The sequence below is a fragment of the Rattus norvegicus genome, chromosome 2 (assembly GCF_036323735.1).
Source record: "Rattus norvegicus strain BN/NHsdMcwi chromosome 2, GRCr8, whole genome shotgun sequence".
NCBI lineage: Eukaryota > Metazoa > Chordata > Mammalia > Rodentia > Muridae > Rattus > Rattus norvegicus.
In genome coordinates this window covers 34,204,619-34,221,814 of record NC_086020.1, presented here as the reverse complement: position 1 = coordinate 34,221,814, position 17,196 = coordinate 34,204,619, and the positions used below count along the sequence as shown (strand labels likewise).

Sequence of the window (17,196 nt, the reverse complement as noted above, 5' to 3'; positions counted from 1 at the left end):
CCAGCAAGTTTTTAAACAAATCCTATCTCTTGGTTTCATGCCTCCTGCCTCCGTGGTTGTTATATACTGTTCCCCTTTCTCCACCAGTTGGCACTTAACCCCTCAACCCTTACTACCCATGACCCAGCACTCACCTACCTGGTATGTCTCTTAGTTAGAAACACACCCAGTTCATGGGCCTGAAGAAGGCTGAGAATTAAGAGAGACTTGAGACATATACAGTTTTAAAATCTAGTTATGACTGTATACCCCCACCCCACGAGAGAACCCAAAGGAAAAAAAGTAAGTTCAAGAACTTAGGTAAGATATTCACTCTTCCAGCTCCTGAAACATTCTTGGCACAAAAGGCAATTTTCCATGTGATTTCATGAGTATCAAGACCATAGTATATTAAGAAGATGTCCCTTAGACCTCAGCCACAAAATGATAGTCTCAGAAAGGTATAAAACAATGGGAATTTTACAGATGAAGGCAGATTGATTCTTTTCCCAAACTCTACACTCCCAACCATTATGAATTGTTTTTGTCCCTTTTTTAGGAGAACCCATGCCCCTCTTCTTGCTTAACGTGAAAGTCCTGAGCTTCTAAAATGAGCAATGTCCATGAATACAGGAAAAACAGAACCATTGCTGTTGATTTTATCCCTCCCCCCAACTAAAAAGTGAAGAAGGGTGATCTAGTAACCAGATGCAGATCATTCACTAAAGGAGGCATGAGGTAAGTTCTGAGTAGATTATTTTAAAATAGCACCCCTCATTGCCCTTCCCTAGACCTGAAGCTATGGTGCTAGAAGAGTACATTCAGAATGAGCCACAGTCACTTGACCAAACCTCCCAGAAAGCCCAGCTCCTTAACTTTACAGCACACAGACAGCCACTTGCTAAGGTATCAGCTACTTGGATGAACAAGAGAGACTGCATTTGAGGACATGTTCCAAAATGTCTTCACATTCAGCCTCAAACAAGGCAAGGTATTCCCTTCAAGAAAAACCAAGCCACTATCAACACATCATAGTCATTGAGCAGACTGAACAGATGAAGCTCCCAGGAATCAGCCACTGGACCACTCTTGAGGTTAACGGGAGCACACCCAATGAGGTTTGTAGATCCCAAGATATGATCCCATCAATCTCTCTCAATAAATTACCCTGGCGTTTGCCAGCAGTGTTTAAAATGTTCAGTTGGTTGGACTAGGAAGTTGCTGGCACTGTTAGTCTGAAAGTGACCAATGGAGTACTCTGCTGATGCCAAGGATAAGATTCCTCAACTGCTCTAGAGTTAATCCATGAAATTGGATCATCTGTAGGAGGGCTAATGAGTCTCTAGATGGCATGTAGTCTCCTGCCACCGCTATGGCATTTCTCTGGTGCATTAGAGAATTAGAGACAACCACAGTGCCTTGAACTTTAGGCAGTGCTGAGGTAATCACAAGAGGAACCTTCTTCCAGGAAACTTGATAGACTTCTTCCCACCGTGTGCCTCTTCTCTGGAGGAGCGTGATGAAGCACATGTGTTAGAAGTCAGAGTAACAGGGCTGAATCCCACCTCCTCCCATCAACCTGGTGATTTTGAAAAGGCATTTAACCTCCCCAATCCACAGGCTCAACAGAAAGGGATACAGTTATCACACAGAGGAACATGTTGTTTCAATGATTGAATAGCATGCGTGGTGTGGACGCTGAGCACAGTGCCTGACTCCAAGTCAAAATTAAGTTGAGATGGATTTAACTCTCCCTTCAAATCCCCGTCTTTCCTACATGTACATATGGACTATAGGCCCTCCATCCTTCCCTTGCCTCCCGGCTCTTTTCCCCTTTAATCTTTTGAAACCCATTTCAGCCGTTACATGCATAAGATCCCATTCACAATCCATACAGACTTCACACGCTGCCTTTCAAAGTTTTCAATAGAAGGTTGCCATGTCTCGAGGGAATCTCCACACAAAATGGTTTATCTGTAGTCATGGAGAGAAATAATGCCCAGAAAGAGAAGTAGGAGGATGGTGGGGCACTCACAGCATGAGTCGGCTTTAAGAGAAGTTGAGAGGTGTTTTTCTAGGGTTGTGGGCCAGTGCTGAAGAGGACCTAGTACTCTCAGATAGAGGCCAGGGTGTAAAGACCATGCTTGGGGCACTTGGTAGCCCCAAGCGATATTGCTGTGTCTACATCTCTAGCACCTGGAATGTCTGGCATAAGATAACTGGGCCAACCTAAGATTCTTCTCTTCCATTTCACATGACCAAGAGTAAGGGCCATCTGGAGATGACTAGAGAAGGCTGTTCTCTGACGTTTCCTGGGACCAGTGCAGCCACACCAATAACCTCGTTGCCCTTCCTCATCTCCCATGGATCTGCTTGTACTCAGTCATATACATACCCCCACCTCCAGGTCTGAGAAAAGAATGCATAGAACAAACCCCAAAGACTTCATGCAAAGCAGCAGTTCTCAACTTGTGTGTCAAAACCCCTTTGGGGTTGCCTAATACCATCATAAAACACAGAAATTTACATTATGAGTTGTAACACTAGCAAAATTACAGTTAGAAAGTAGCAATAAAAATAATTTTATGGTTGGGGGATACCACAACACGAGGTGACCCTTTAACAGTATTAATGCCTTTCCAGCATTTGGGAGATTGAGAACTACTTAAGTAGAGAGTGAGATTGGCCAGGTACATGGATGTGTGTCCTTGGGGATAACAACCAGCCTCATCACCAAGTGTACACGCCATTTGTTCTCTGAAAACAATCGTCCTTGTATATAGTTTTATTCTGTTTTGTTTTTATTTTTCAGTTACCCAGACCACCTTGCGGCTGCAACACAACCTTATGTAGAACTTAGACCCAAAAAATGAATTAGGTATGAGAGGAACTAACCAGACACTCCAAAACTATAACAATTTTTTCTGATGATTGTGATGGCTTCTCTGAAGCGCCCAGTGTGCTTTCCTACCACCCATCCAACAGGCAGCCTGCTGAGGGTTCAAATGTCTGAGGAAGGGTCTTGGCTTGTTGCAATGAATTCACTGTGGCACAAAGCCCTGCCCATTCCTCCATTCCTGTGTGTCCTGGGCATTTAACAAGTGTAGTTAATGATGATGATGCAACCCTTTCAGCTTAGATCCGTCAGGGTCCCCAAGGCACGCAATGATCCCCTGAGAGGCATATATTATCCAAAGCTTTCCCTTTTGCTTAATTACATTGTACTAATGTTCTTTTTCCACTGGATTTCTCTCTGCCAACTCCCCCATTCGGCCAGGCTTCACTGTGGGTTGGATTTACATAAAAGACTAGCAAATTATAATTGTGATGATTGATCACCGAAGTTTCCCCCGGTTCAGATTGTTTCCTAATGTGGGTCATTTTTCATCATAAAGAGTCTGCTGATAATGATGTCATTTCCATTGCTTGAATTTCAAGGCAGTGGCCACATATCTCAGAGTCTAAATGACTGTCTATAGGGCAGCAAAACACATCCTTATCAGTTTAAAGCAGTCGCTACTTTACTCAGGGGGACAAAAATGAGAACGGGAGCCTTCTGAAGCTCATCGAACAAGAGCTTCAGTAATCAGAATCCATATTGTAGCCGGGGAAGCGCAGGGTGAGGAGGGAGGTGGGCTGGCAAACTGGTTTCTGTGAGAAGCTATGTGGCAAGTAAGCATTAGATAAAAACCAGAGTCAGATAGTGACAGAAAATAAGCCGTACTTCTGATCCCTGGATCCCCTGGATACTCTCCTCCACAATCCTGGCACCACAGTTCCATGACAAGATTAATGGGAAAGAATTGAAATCATTTTTGAAGAGCTCTGGAGAGAAACCCATCTTGCCAGAATCGCCAATAAATGTGCCTTTGGCTGAGTGATGGGGTTTGGGACAGAGCTGGTACATGACCTTGGATTTGTGTTTGTGAAGCATGTATTTGAGATGAAATGGTGTCGTATGTATATTTAAAACACGTAGCTGTGTCATTATAACCCAAGGCTTGAAGTTTCAAAGCAGTGTAAGTAAGCCGTGCCCCGGCATAAAAGAAGTTCTGATTTCTGGCATTTGCCTCTAGTCACATTCCAGTAGCGCATCCCCCGGGATGCTCTAGGACTTTCTGCAGATGTTAAAGTTTGAAAATTCCCCAGCCTTCCCTTCTCAGCCTTTCTCATTTGGCCCAGCAAGTTTCCACCCCACCTTATTTTGAAAAAATGGCTAACTTAGAGAAAAATTGAAGGAACAGCACAATAGCACATAAATCTACTTTAATTCACACACTTGCTTTTCATGGTGTGCCATGTGTAGTTCGTCTATGCACATGCACACAATCGTGCGCGTGCGCGCACACACACACACACACACACACACACACACACACACAATTTATATTTAGTCACCAGAGAATTTATTTGCCTGTCTTTATGATATTTTGTTCTTACATTCTAAAGATTCTAAAGAGAACAAAAAGTATTTTTCTCACTCTAAGGACACAATGATCATACTCAAAAAACTGACAAAATACTCTTCTTTAATACAGACACCTTTTCCCAGTTTTCCAGTTATTGTTCCTATAGTTTCATATAGAATGTGTATCTTCTGTGCATTTGTATGTTTCTGAGTGTGCATATGCATGCATTTTTATGTAGAAATTCACATGAATCTTTGGAATCCAATCAGAGATCACCTATTCATCAGCTAGTGCATTTAGCTGATATCACTTTTTGAAGTTTTTTAAATTTACTTTTTGTTCTGTACTTTTGAATTAGTGTTAGCAGATTCAATATAAACTAATTACTTCAAAAGTTCACTCCTTAGTATGGTAGTGAAATATCAAGAAGACACAGTGGTCCACTTGAAGGATTTTTTTTTTCACTGAAGAAACACTGAGCAACTAAATGACAAGTAGAAGAAATATATTATTTTTAAAATGGATTAGATAATCTAATATTTAAAAAAATAAAAGGGAGGGGCTAGAGAGATGGCTCAGTGGTTAAGAGCAGTGACTGTTCTTCCAGAGGTCCTAAGTTCAATCCCCAAATGTGTGTGTGTGTGTGTATGTGTACGTGTATGTATATGCATATACATAAAATCTTTAAGCATATATATAAATCTTTAAAAATAATACATTTGTTTAAATTGTTTTTTAAAAACGTAAGAAGGAAAAAGAAACACTCTTTTTTACTGAATAATATCAACTAATAAGTGGGGGCGGGACTTAGAAATAGAGAAGAACTTGACTAAGAACAATGACTAATTCAGGCAAGAGTCGCCTGTTGGGGGCAGGACCGAGAGGACGCCTGTGAAAGGAAAGCGATGGGAAAAGGGACTTGGGGAGGGTAATCAAGGATGGGATGAAGTAGAACGAAAGTACAGTGACAGACATGTATGAAAATGCCATAACGAAATCCATTACTTTGAATACCAACTTTAATCATTTAGAATTTAAAATAAAGAAGAATTTTCACCATCAAGTTCATACTGATATCTCCCTTATTCCAGAGTGGGAACCTAGGTCCCCCATGATAGTAGCTCATACAATACCAAGTAAGTAAGATCCAAGATCTCTTTACACTTTTTCTTCTTAAAAATTATCACTGGAGTTCATAATGCTTAGTGATCTTCCCAATGTGTAGGCTTTCTTTTAATCTGTCTGATGCAGTTCCTTTTGCTTTTCTTTTGAGTTCGGCCTTCGTTTTTTTTTTTTGTTTGTTTGTTTGTTTGTTTGTTTTTTGTTTTTTTTTTTTTCTATCCTTGCTAGTTTAAACTTCGTTGGTTTCTTTTCTGTTTGCTTGCTTGGTTGTTGTTGTTGCTGCTGCTGCTGCTGCTGCTGTTGCTGCTGCTGCTGCTGCTGCTGCTGCTGTTTGTTCATTTAATAGTTTGGTGATGTAAACCATTATTAAGGTGTATAAGTCAAAATTAAATAAAAGGTTATAGTCAGAAAACTCACGCCCTCTGTTTCCCTTGACCTTGGCGCCTGCAGACCCAGGTTGCTAACCAGTCCTACTGGTTTCTAGCTCATTAGTCCTGGGCTCCTTTTTGAAGAAAATAAGAAGCAAATCCCCCAGAACATTCTTAAGATATTAATATTTGTGCCTCTTCTGTAATGATTGGTTTTGGATTTTTGAAGAATATATGAAAAAAATCCCACAAGATGAGTGTACTCCTAACTTTGTTTCCCATCTCCTACTTGGAACTAGAAGAATCCTGTTTGTTTTCCCTCCCAAACATGAGAAAAGTGAGCAGTGAGGACAAGGGAGAAGGATGGAGTCCAGGACCAGCATGTGACATAGCAGGTTACCTCACGTCAAATCCCTCCAAATGTGCACTTCATGTCTCAGTAAAACAACTAAGCAAATAACTTGGCCCTATTCTGCTTCTCTTGTTAACGTGATCCAATTAACTACCCACCCATAGAGCTTCTCAGGCTCAATACAAATCAGATCCTAATTGATCCTGCTGCTTAAGACACTCCCATTGCTCCCTACTGCCCTCGGGATAAATTCAAAACCCACAACTCAGCACAGTGTCCTCGGAAGTCACAGCGTGCGTTCCAGCCCACCTGTGCACACGATTTGAGCCCCAGCTGTCTGGTTTTTCTCAACGCGTGCTATGGGCTTTGTCCATGACTTGAAATGCTCTTATCACCATGAACTAAGAAGTCTGAGGGAGAGGTTACATCTAGATCAATTCTGTCCAACAAGTGTGTTGACAAAGCCCTGGATCTTGCTCACATGGATGCAACTTGGTTGTTGGGTTGACAAGAGAATATCCTGTGGGTTTAGAAAGGAGGAAGGGAAAACTGAAATCGTGAGTTTACTCCTCTTCCCACGGCCAAGTGAAAGAAGGCATTTTGGAGATCACAGTCAGCAGCTCTCAAGTCCCTGCACACAGGGGCTTCTAAGCTTTCAGGTTGGGGAGTGTGAACACCCAGGGCTGACAAAGTTGCTGTCATCTGATGGCAGGTCGACCTCACATCTAGTTCCATTTTGAAATTCCAGCTAGTAAAGCAAAAGCCTCCTGGAGGAGGTCTTCATTTGACTGACCTTTGTGCATTCCCTACTTCCTGGTTCCTGTGGCAGTCCCTATGTGACACTATGGCCAACTCATATCTTTGTGTTTAATCCCCATTCCACCTGAACAGAAGCTCAAAGAGTGGTAACTTTTAGACTATTATTGTAAGAAGAATCACCCGAGGGATTCCTGACTCCGAGGCCTGAGAGTGGAACATAGAATCTTCATTTTCAGCAGATAATTCAGGTAGTCTCAGGACCACGCTGAGAAACAATAAGTAAATCGATCTGAGTGCTTTCTGTCAGCCTTCCCTCTAACGGAGTCCTCTGAGTGCCTCAAATATCTTTCCTCCTAAGGAAAAGACCATTCATCAGACTTGAGTAGAATCTAAAAATAGACAATGGCTCTCCCACACCAACTGCCCTCAGCTGGCTCAGGAGGGAACTGCAACTCTGAGACACTCCCTGCCCTTCACCTTGATTTCATCCCTCCCCTAAAAATATTTATTTTTGAGTTGTGAGTAATACTATTTAACCTTCCCCACAAATGGCGGCCATTATCCAGCTGCCTACAAATGCTCTGTTACTCACATCAATGCAATTTTAATTAAAAAAGAATGTTGATGCTTACGTGTGCATTTCATTCATAAAACTCTCTAGAATGGTGTGATAATTAGAATTCTGTTTCCATCACCTAACTTGCAGAAAACAATTCCACTAGATAATCTTATAGGACTTTCCTCAAAACTTAAGCAAATCAAACTGGGCTTGACATATACAGAGCTGGTGCACTTTGGGAAAACAACTGTCACATAGTAGAGAAGTGGCAAGGAGGAGCAATGGAAATCGTCCTAGCCATCCATTATCATTGTCCACAGGAGGAGCCACACCGACCCAGCTCAGGACAGATGGGCTAGCAGGCTGTGGGAAACTTTGTCTTTGATCATTGGAACATAGTAATGTTCATCTTCACTTTGTACATGTTATTAACTGTAAAGATTGCTTTTTAAGGAGTCTTCAAAGAAATCAGGAGTGATTGTAAGAGGAGCTAAGGAACCAGTCCAGCATGCAAGTTTAGAGAGAGGAAGGAGACACACTGTCACAGTCTCTGATATATTTGTATCAATCTGTTGTGTCTAGAAGAGGAGCCATTGTGTTTTCAAAATCTTCCCACCTCCTCTTCCACATAGGTCCTTGAGTTTTAGGGGAGATATTTGATTTAAAAACAAACAAACATTCCATTTAGGGCAGATCTGCAAAGAGGAATGTCTCTGTATATATCAGCCATACTCCAGGACAGGCTGCTCTGTAGTTGGCCAACATAAAAGGACTTCATTTTACACACACATTTACACACCACACACACACACACACACACACACACACACACACACACACACGTCTTGTTTTGTTTTGGCATTTTTTTGTACTATTTTCTCTTGAAATTGATTGTTTTGTTTTTACTTGTTATTATTTTTCTGGATGTTTTGAGAGAGACAGAGAATATGAAGTTGGTTGGTAAGGATAATCTAGGAGAAGCAGGGGAAATATAATCAAAATATATTGGGTGAAAATATTTTAATAAAAAATTAAAAAGAAAAGGAAAGAAAGGAAGAAAGGAAGGAAGGAAGGAACAGATTGAGGGAATGGAGGGAGGGAGGGAGAAAAAGAGGGAGAAGAGAAAGGAGGGAGGAGGGAAAAGGAGAGGACATGGTCACAAGTTACCCCTGACCACCATCACTATTGTCCACTTCTGCTGCTTCATACAAGACTGGCACCACCTCCCATACCTTTCAGACCAACTTAAAAACAAAAAAGGAACAGAAATAATAAAGGCTATAGCCCAAGGTATGCCTTTGTGCCTTCTGCTTAAAGGCTATGAGTTTGAAAGACAAAAGAGACTATGGGATGTGACCATTGAACTGAAATAGGACATTAAATAAAAGATATCACATAAGGGGGGTGCTGAGTAGTACATCAAAAAAGAATATCGGTGGGACTTCTCTACCAACTTTGAAGTGAAAAAAAAACTAAAGAAATGGGGGAAAAAGGAAAACCAGAGCATCAGATTTTGGTGTGTTTAAAGATTGATTTTTTTTAAGCTGGACATGATGACATACACCTTAATCCCAGTACTCTAAAACAGACACATGAGGCCATCCTGATCTATTTATACAGACAGCCAAAGCTATATAGTTCTCAAAGAAAAAATCCTGTCTCAAAGGAAAAAGCTGTTATTTTTAATTATATGCATGTATGGGGGGTTGTGCATATGAGTTCAGAAGTCTGGGAGCCAGAAGCGTTGTTAGATAGCCTGAGATCTGGAGTTTCAGGCTGAGTTAAGAGCCAGCTGATCTGGGGGCTGGAAACCAACCGCCACATACTTAACCCCCAAGCCATCTTGGAAGCCTCTAATTCCTATATATTTGTAATGAGTACATATTCCCTCCCAGGTTTGTCCACTATAAAGAACTTTCAATCCATAACAGTGATCACTCAGGGAAGAGAGAAATAACCTCGAGGGCATAATCGGTCCCTATTGAAGAGCTATTTATGCAGTGGCCAAAGGGCCTGCTGCTAACTACATGGTCAAAGACCTTCCTGAGCTGGAAAAAATAAAACTAAATTTTCTTACAGATCCATGTCCCCTATGTGAATAAAGGTTCATATGGCAGCTCTTGGAATCTGATGCTGTCAGATTCAATCCCACCCGTGGAAATTGTTCATGGGATCAGAGCCAAACTTCCATCACATATAAAACTCTGAGAAAGTGGGGCTGATAGTGACTGTGGTGCCCACCTATGCAAGGCAGCTTCTGTTTGTGCCTACAGGCCCTTTTGTCCCTTCCTTAACCTTATTTCTGCTCCGTTGAGGTATGTAACTGGCACCAAAAAAAATCCCTCTGCAAGCTTCCAGTTGTTTTCAGCAGACACTTGGGGCTGTCTCCATTAGGTTCTTATTTTATTGGGAAACTAGAAAGGGGGCAAAATGTGGTCTCCATGAGTCCTGTATGAATAGCAATGTCCTTTACCTACGCTTACTACTGCTCTTGAAGGTTGACCTGTCTGTATCATTCCTATATTATGGATTCTGGAAATTCTCTCTTCCTCCAACTCTTCAGGCCTAGAGGTGACAAAGGCTTCTTTGCTAGAAGCCTATGAAGTATTTTATGGCTGGTCACCATTGCTCTCACTTTGCAAGCAGTCCACTGCATCATCCTTTTCCAGGTATTTCAATTTTCCAAGGTCATTCCTGTGCTTTGCTAGGACCCTAACTCTGTCCTGGGATTGTGGAGAAACTGTATAGTGTACTTAGCAATCTAACCGGAATTTTCTTTGCCCTCTTCTCTTCTTCCTTTGCTATTCTTCACTGTTCGTGGTTAATCTTTCTAGTAAGATCTTTATTTGATTCTTTAACACAATGATCAGCGGGCTGTACCAGTAAAGAACCAGACAGTAAATAGGTGGGCCCTAGTGGGCTACATGGTCTACAGCAGTTGTTCAACTCTGCCTGTGTATAGCAAAAGCAGTTATGGGCAGTAACACACAAATGGATAAAGTGTGGCTGTGTTCCAGTAATATTTTTTTATGAACGCTGAAATTTGAATTTCATATACCTTTTATAGGCAATGAAATATAATTCTTCTTTTGATTATTTTCAGCCATTTGAAAATATAAAATGCATTCTTAGTTACAAGCTGTACAAAATGGGTGGTTGGCAGGCTTGGGCCTTTAGGCCAGAAAATACCAAGCCTTGTTTTAAAACTTAGCATCAGAGAGTTTTTATATCCAAATTATTATTCTATATATATTTTTTACCATTTCCCTCCTTTTTAAGACTCTACTAATTCATTCTTTGAAGCTAAATCTTGCTTACTTTTCCCCAGGATCTTTGCCAACTGGCATTGAGTATCACATTCAAGCCACTCTCCTCCATGTACCTTCCAGAGCCAATCCTGGAAGCTGTTGCCACACTAAAGCCATCCCATCCAACATTCTGTCAGGGAAAAGGCACATCCACAAATACCCTATGTTATTCACTACCTGAAAATAACAAGAGTCCTAGCACATTTAGACAAACCCTGCCCTCAGCAGAGTGTGGAAGAAGATGGAGTTTGCTTTCACAGGGCCCCACCTCGTCATGACCACCTGGTACACATCCAAAACATTACCAGCTTTCTTCCCCTCTTTGGGACCACAGTCATCCTCAGGACCACAGTGCATCCTCAGGACCATAGTCAGTGCAGAAATTCTGCTAAGTGCTAAGCTGTTTCACCTACTCCAACTGATAAAGAACTTTGTACACTCAAACTAAAAGTCTTTTCAAAATAAATCCTTTCCTAGAGCAATGGTTGTCAACCCTGGTTACATGTTAAAATCACCCAGAAAGCATTAAAAAAGCTGATGAAAGGAACCCAGGCTACCTTAAGTTTCTATCTTCTCTTTTCCAAAGCTTCTGTAGGGTTCTGTTACAGCAGGAGAGAAGAGAACTGTGGAATTCAAAGGAATAGCCAAGGGAGAAATGTTCAGACAGTTGCAGGAGGTCAGGGTACACTCATTTAGGCCCTCGTCTCTTTCCGGTATTCTTACTTTCCCATGCAAAACTTTAAAAAGTAAAAAGCAGTTGTGAAAAATGGGGTGGGAGTAAACAACTTTATATGACATTCTGGAAGGAGTGTGTTAGTGACTGACTACACCATTGTTAGCTTTGACAATTATGAGACGGAGTCTATAATGTTCATGTTGTACTTCATCGGGGATTCCACTTAGCTGGAGACTAGGGAAAGTTTCTTTCAGATAGTGATACTCTGGCAGAGATCTAAAGCATCACTAAGAATTGACTGGTAAAAGAATGGAGAAGTACAAAAGCTTAAGTCGAAGTGGATCAAGGACCTCCACATCAAACCAGACACACTCAAACTAATAGAAGAAAAACTAGGGAAGCATCTGGAACACATGGGCACTGGAAAAAATTTCCTGAACAAAACACCAATGGCTTATGCTCTAAGATCAAGAATCGACAAATGGGACCTCATAAAACTGCAATGCTTCTGTAAGGCAAAGGACACTGTGGTTAGGACAAAACGGCAACCAACAGATTGGGAAAAGATCTTTACCAACCCTACAACAGATAGAGGCCTTATATCCAAAATATACAAAGAACTCAAGAAGTTAGACCGCAGGGAAACAAATAACCCTATTAAAAAATGGGGTTCAGAGCTAAACAAAGAATTCACAGCTGAGGAATGCCGAATGGCTGAGAAACACCTAAAGAAATGTTCAACATCTTTAGTCATAAGGGAAATGCAAATCAAAACAACCCTGAGATTTCACCTCACACCAGTGCGATTGGCTAAGATCAAAAACTCAGGTGACAGCAGATGCTGGCGAGGTTGTGGAGAAAGAGGAACACTCCTCCATTGTTGGTGGGATTGCAGACTGGTAAAACCATTCTGGAAATCAGTCTGGAGGTTCCTCAGAAAATTGGACATTGAACTGCCTGAGGATCCAGCTATACCTCTCTTGGGCATATACCCAAAAGATGCCTCAACATATAAAAGAGACACGTGCTCCACTATGTTCATCGCAGCCTTATTTATAATAGCCAGAAAATGGAAAGAACCCAGATGCCCTTCAACAGAGGAATGGATACAGAAAATGTGGTACATCTACACAATGGAATACTACTCAGCTATCAAAAACAACGAGTTTATGAAATTCGTAGGCAAATGGTTGGAACTGGAAAATATCATCCTGAGTGAACTAACCCAATCACAGAAAGACATACATGGTATGCACTCATTGATAAGTGGCTATTAGCCCAAATGCTTGAATTACCCTAGATCCCTAGAACAAACGAAACTCAAGACGGATGATCAAAATGTGAATGCTTCACTCCTTCTTTAAATGAGGAAAAAGAATACCCTTGGCAGGGAAGGGAGAGGCAAAGATTAAAACAGAGACTGAAGGAACACCCATTCAGAGCCTGTCCCACATTTGGCCCATACATATACAGCCACCCAATTGGACTAGATGGATGAAGCAAAGAAGTGCAGACCGACAGGAGCCGGATGTAGATCGCTCCTGAGAGACACAGCCAGAATACAGCAAATACAGAGGCGAATGCCAGCAGCAAACCACTGAACTGAGAATAGGTCCCCTATTGAAGGAATCAGAGAAAGAACTGGAAGAGCTTGAAGGGGCTCGAGACCCCAAAAGTACAACAATGCCAAGCAACCAGAGCTTCCAGGGAGTAAGCCACTACCTAAAGACTATACATGGACTGACCCTGGACTCTGACCCCATAGGTAGCAATGAATATCCTAGTAAGAGCACCAGTGGAAGGGGAAGCCCTGGGTCCTGCTAAGACTGAACCCCCAGTGAACTAGTCTATGGGGGGAGGGCGGCAATGGTGGGAGGGTTGGGAGGGGAACACCCATAAGGAAGGGGAAGGGGGAGGGGGATGTTTGCCCGGAAACCGGGAAAGGGAATAACACTCGAAATGTATATAAGAAATACTCAAGTTAATAAAAAAAAAATAATAATAAAAAATAAAAAAAAATAAAGCCAAAAAAAAAAAGAAAAAAAAAAAAAGAAAAAAAAGAATGGAGAAGTACAAAGAAGTGTGCAGATCCCCTGTGGGGGATGCATAGGAGCTTAGAACCTAAAGCTGTGGTTCTCAGCCTTCGTAATTCTGTGACCCTTTAATGTGGTTCCTTGTGTTTTCATGACCCCCAACTATAAAATTACTTTCACTGCTACTTCATGACTGTAATTCTGCAACTGATGATATGAATTGTAATGTAAATATGATAGGATGGATATCTGATATGTGACTCCTGTGAAAAGATAGTTAACCCCCACCCCGCTCTCCCCGCCCCACACCGTGAAAGCGGTCACAACCCGTAGGCTGAGAACTACTGGCTTAGAGAACCCATGAAATAGCATTATTGGTGGAATTTGGTGAAGGAAAGCATGGCGGGGCCAGTCAGGATTAGGCCAGCCAGGACCCTGGAGACCTTTCTGTATCATGGAATGTCATCTCATCTGGTCTTCATTAGCAGTGTCATCTAACAGACTCAGGGCTGGCCACAAAGCTTCCTTACCAGGAAGAAGCAACACAGCTCACACTCACTTCTGCCCAACTCCAAAGTGCATGTCCTTTCACAGTCTTGTCTCCTCCTGTACTTTTCTCTGCCTTTTGTGGGGTGGGACATTTCCCTGGAAACAGAACAATAAATCAGGCTTGGACTTCTGTATAGAATCTCTCTATTTAAAAAAAATAATAAAGTAGCTGTGTTTATATGTAAATAGGGACAAACAAAAATCATCACATAGGAAAGATTAAAGAACACTAACCTTTAGAAAGACAACTTTGTTTTGTGAGGGAAAATACTTCTTGGGCGCAGACTTCCAAAGGCTTCCTACCTCTGGCCCTTAGCATTGGTCCACCGGGCAGGTAGCCATACTCATTTACCTGGTCTTTACTGAGCACGCAGATGACACTTTCTAGGGACATAAGTAAAAAGCAGAAGGCCTCAACACTCTTAGGGTTTACCATCTTTACTATAAGTGCATCTGTTCTCAACCAGTGGTTCATGGCCCTTTGGTGGGGTTCCACATTGTATATTTACACTATGATTCATAATAGTAACAAAATTGCAGTTATAAAGTAGTAATAAAAATAATTTTATGGTCAGAGAGTCACATGAGGAACTGTATTATAGGGTCTCAATATTAGGAAGGTTGATATGCTGGATATCTGATATGTGACTCCTGTAAAAAAGTAGTTAGCACCCCCCAAAGGGATTATGACCCACAGGTTGAAAACTACTGGCTAGAGAACCAAGGTCTGACACTATTACTGATGCTGTAGTGTGCTTATAGACAGGAGCCTACCATGGCAGTCCTCCAAGAGGCCCAAAAAGCAGCTGACTGAGACAGACACAGATACTTACACCCAACCATAGAGCTGAATTAGGGAAAAGTTGGAGGAGGGCGACCACATAGGAAGACCAGTAGTCTCAAATAACCTAGACCCCAGATATCTCTCAGACATTGAGCCACCAAGTAGGCAGCACACAGAAGCTGATCCATGGCCCTCCACACATATAGAGGAGAGGCCTACCTGGTCTGGCCTCAGTGGGAGAAGATGTACCTGACCCTCCAGAAACTTGAAGCCTGAGGGAGTGGAGAGGCCTGTGGGGAGGGAGATCCTCTGGAGACAGGGAGGAGGAGGAGGAATGAGATGAGGAACTCCGGGAGGGTCAACCAGGAAGGGAGTAAATGACTGGACTAAAAAAAAAGTATAAAAATAAATAAAAATTAAAAAAAACCCATGCAAAAAACTGTGAAAGAGAGAAAGGGAGAAATGTGTTCAGCCAAATTCAAAGTCACAAATTCTTAAAAACTGAGTGAGAGAAGACTAGAAAGCTCTGGGGGTTTAATCTTTGATATTGATACCTAGCTGATAATATCCTTCTGTCCTGCTTTGCCATCATAACAGTTTTAAGGATAACCAAATCAAGATCAATAAAATTTGCTATATAAAATATTTTTGCAGCAAGAGAATACCATATTGTGAATAAAATTTAAGCAGTGGGCTAGAATGTTCTGGACCATGATCAATGAGTTAAAAACTGTATAAATCTTCAAAAAAAGTTATGAGTCAGTTCCAAAATCAATAATATATATGAGATTGATCCAATCTTCTTCCAGATGGCCAAGGAAATCTGAGCTGAGTCCTTAATGGAATGGTTAGGATACGGGATGTAAAATGAACAAATTTTAAAAAGCTTCATTAAAATCTTAAAATAAGACAGAAAAATCTGCAGCAGATGGTCCGGATAATAGACAGTTAAGTGTCTGGCGATGGAGTGAAGAAGCTTTCTCACCAGCAATGGAGACTGGGAGAGAGGCAAAGGGGTAAATTACAGAAACTATGGTATTGGGTTTTACAAATGAAAAAAAAAAAGATTTAGCCCACCAGTACCACAGGTAAACCTGGATTCTTATGGAAGCATTCAGCAGGATGCTAAAATGAGGAAAAATACATACGTCATCAGACTTTCCTGAGACCAAGGAGGTGTAGAAGGAAAAGGCACATCTAAAGTCTCAGTCTCCTCCAGGGATCCCTAAAGGCAGTCCACAACGTGCTCAAATGAGCCCTATCTCCACCTGAAGGTCCAGCATCCTTGCCCATCAAAGGGAGATTCCCAATTGTTTTCCCACACATGGCTAGGGGAGGTGGCTGGTTGGGGAGCCCTCCCTTGCTAACTTCTAAACACGAGTATATTGGTCATTCAAAGTTCTCAGTAGTTCACACATGCTTGACAAATGGACACACCTCATCTTCTATCCTCTTTCCTCTTGGAGGAATGATTTCCTTGCCTTTATAGCCATACCACTTGCTGGCACTTGACAAAGGAGAACAATACATTGAAGCTATCACAGTATCTGCCCAATACGTCCACCAAGCCAACATCCAAAATACCTAGATGTGCAGTGACTTGAGAGCTAAACCTAAGACCTAAGACCTTTCCAAAAAGAAAGAAAGAAAGGAAGAAAGGAAGGAAGGAAGGAAGGAAGGAAGGAAGGAAGAAGGAAAAGAAAAGTCAAGATGCCAGACACCATGAGAACTCTATTGTAGTGGAAAACATAGCCATCTGCACAACACCTAGTGTCAGCCACACTTATCTTACCACTGTTAATAAAATAGAAATCCTTCCTCATTTCTGGTCTTCCAATTTCAGGACCCTTGATTTGATCCATCAGTTGTTTTCGTTCACGGGATTTGAACTCATTAATCTTAAGATGGCCCAGTGAAGCAAAAAGAGATTAATTCTGATAGAAATAAGTTTTAAGGATAGAATGTTACTATCCCCTGAACCTGTTCATCATGTCCACTAGTAAAACACCTCATCAGTCCATAAATCATTTATTTTCTCTAAGCATTAGTAAAGCCAAGAGGAAATATGGTGTTGCAGTAACAAGGTCAGTGTCACATGGACCTGGCTCCAATTCCAACCCCCCACTGTGTCACCTTAAAACAGATGCCCTCCCCTGCTGAGTTTCAGTCAATATCTTACCAAAGCACAGGAATAGTACCTGAGGATTACACATTGAGAGACACTCCACAAAGTTCCCAGATTAGTATCTGTAGCATAATATGTGGACATCCTATACCTTGCTTCCTTTCTCTCTTCTA

At 41.6% G+C, this 17,196-nt stretch overlaps 1 long non-coding RNA gene across 1 annotated transcript in view; it reads right to left on the bottom strand.

Moving 5' to 3' along the window:
* LOC134485829 (uncharacterized) overlaps window positions 1-14,543 on the bottom strand; it is a 65,282-nt gene extending 50,739 nt beyond the window's left edge. Inside the window, exons 1-2 of the long non-coding RNA XR_010064058.1 lie at window positions 14,349-14,543; window positions 14,125-14,210 (exon numbers count right to left, since the gene is read on the bottom strand). This is a non-coding gene — a long non-coding RNA (uncharacterized LOC134485829). The remainder of the gene's footprint in view (window positions 1-14,124; window positions 14,211-14,348) is intronic.
* Window positions 14,544-17,196: the final 2,653 nt, after the last annotated feature.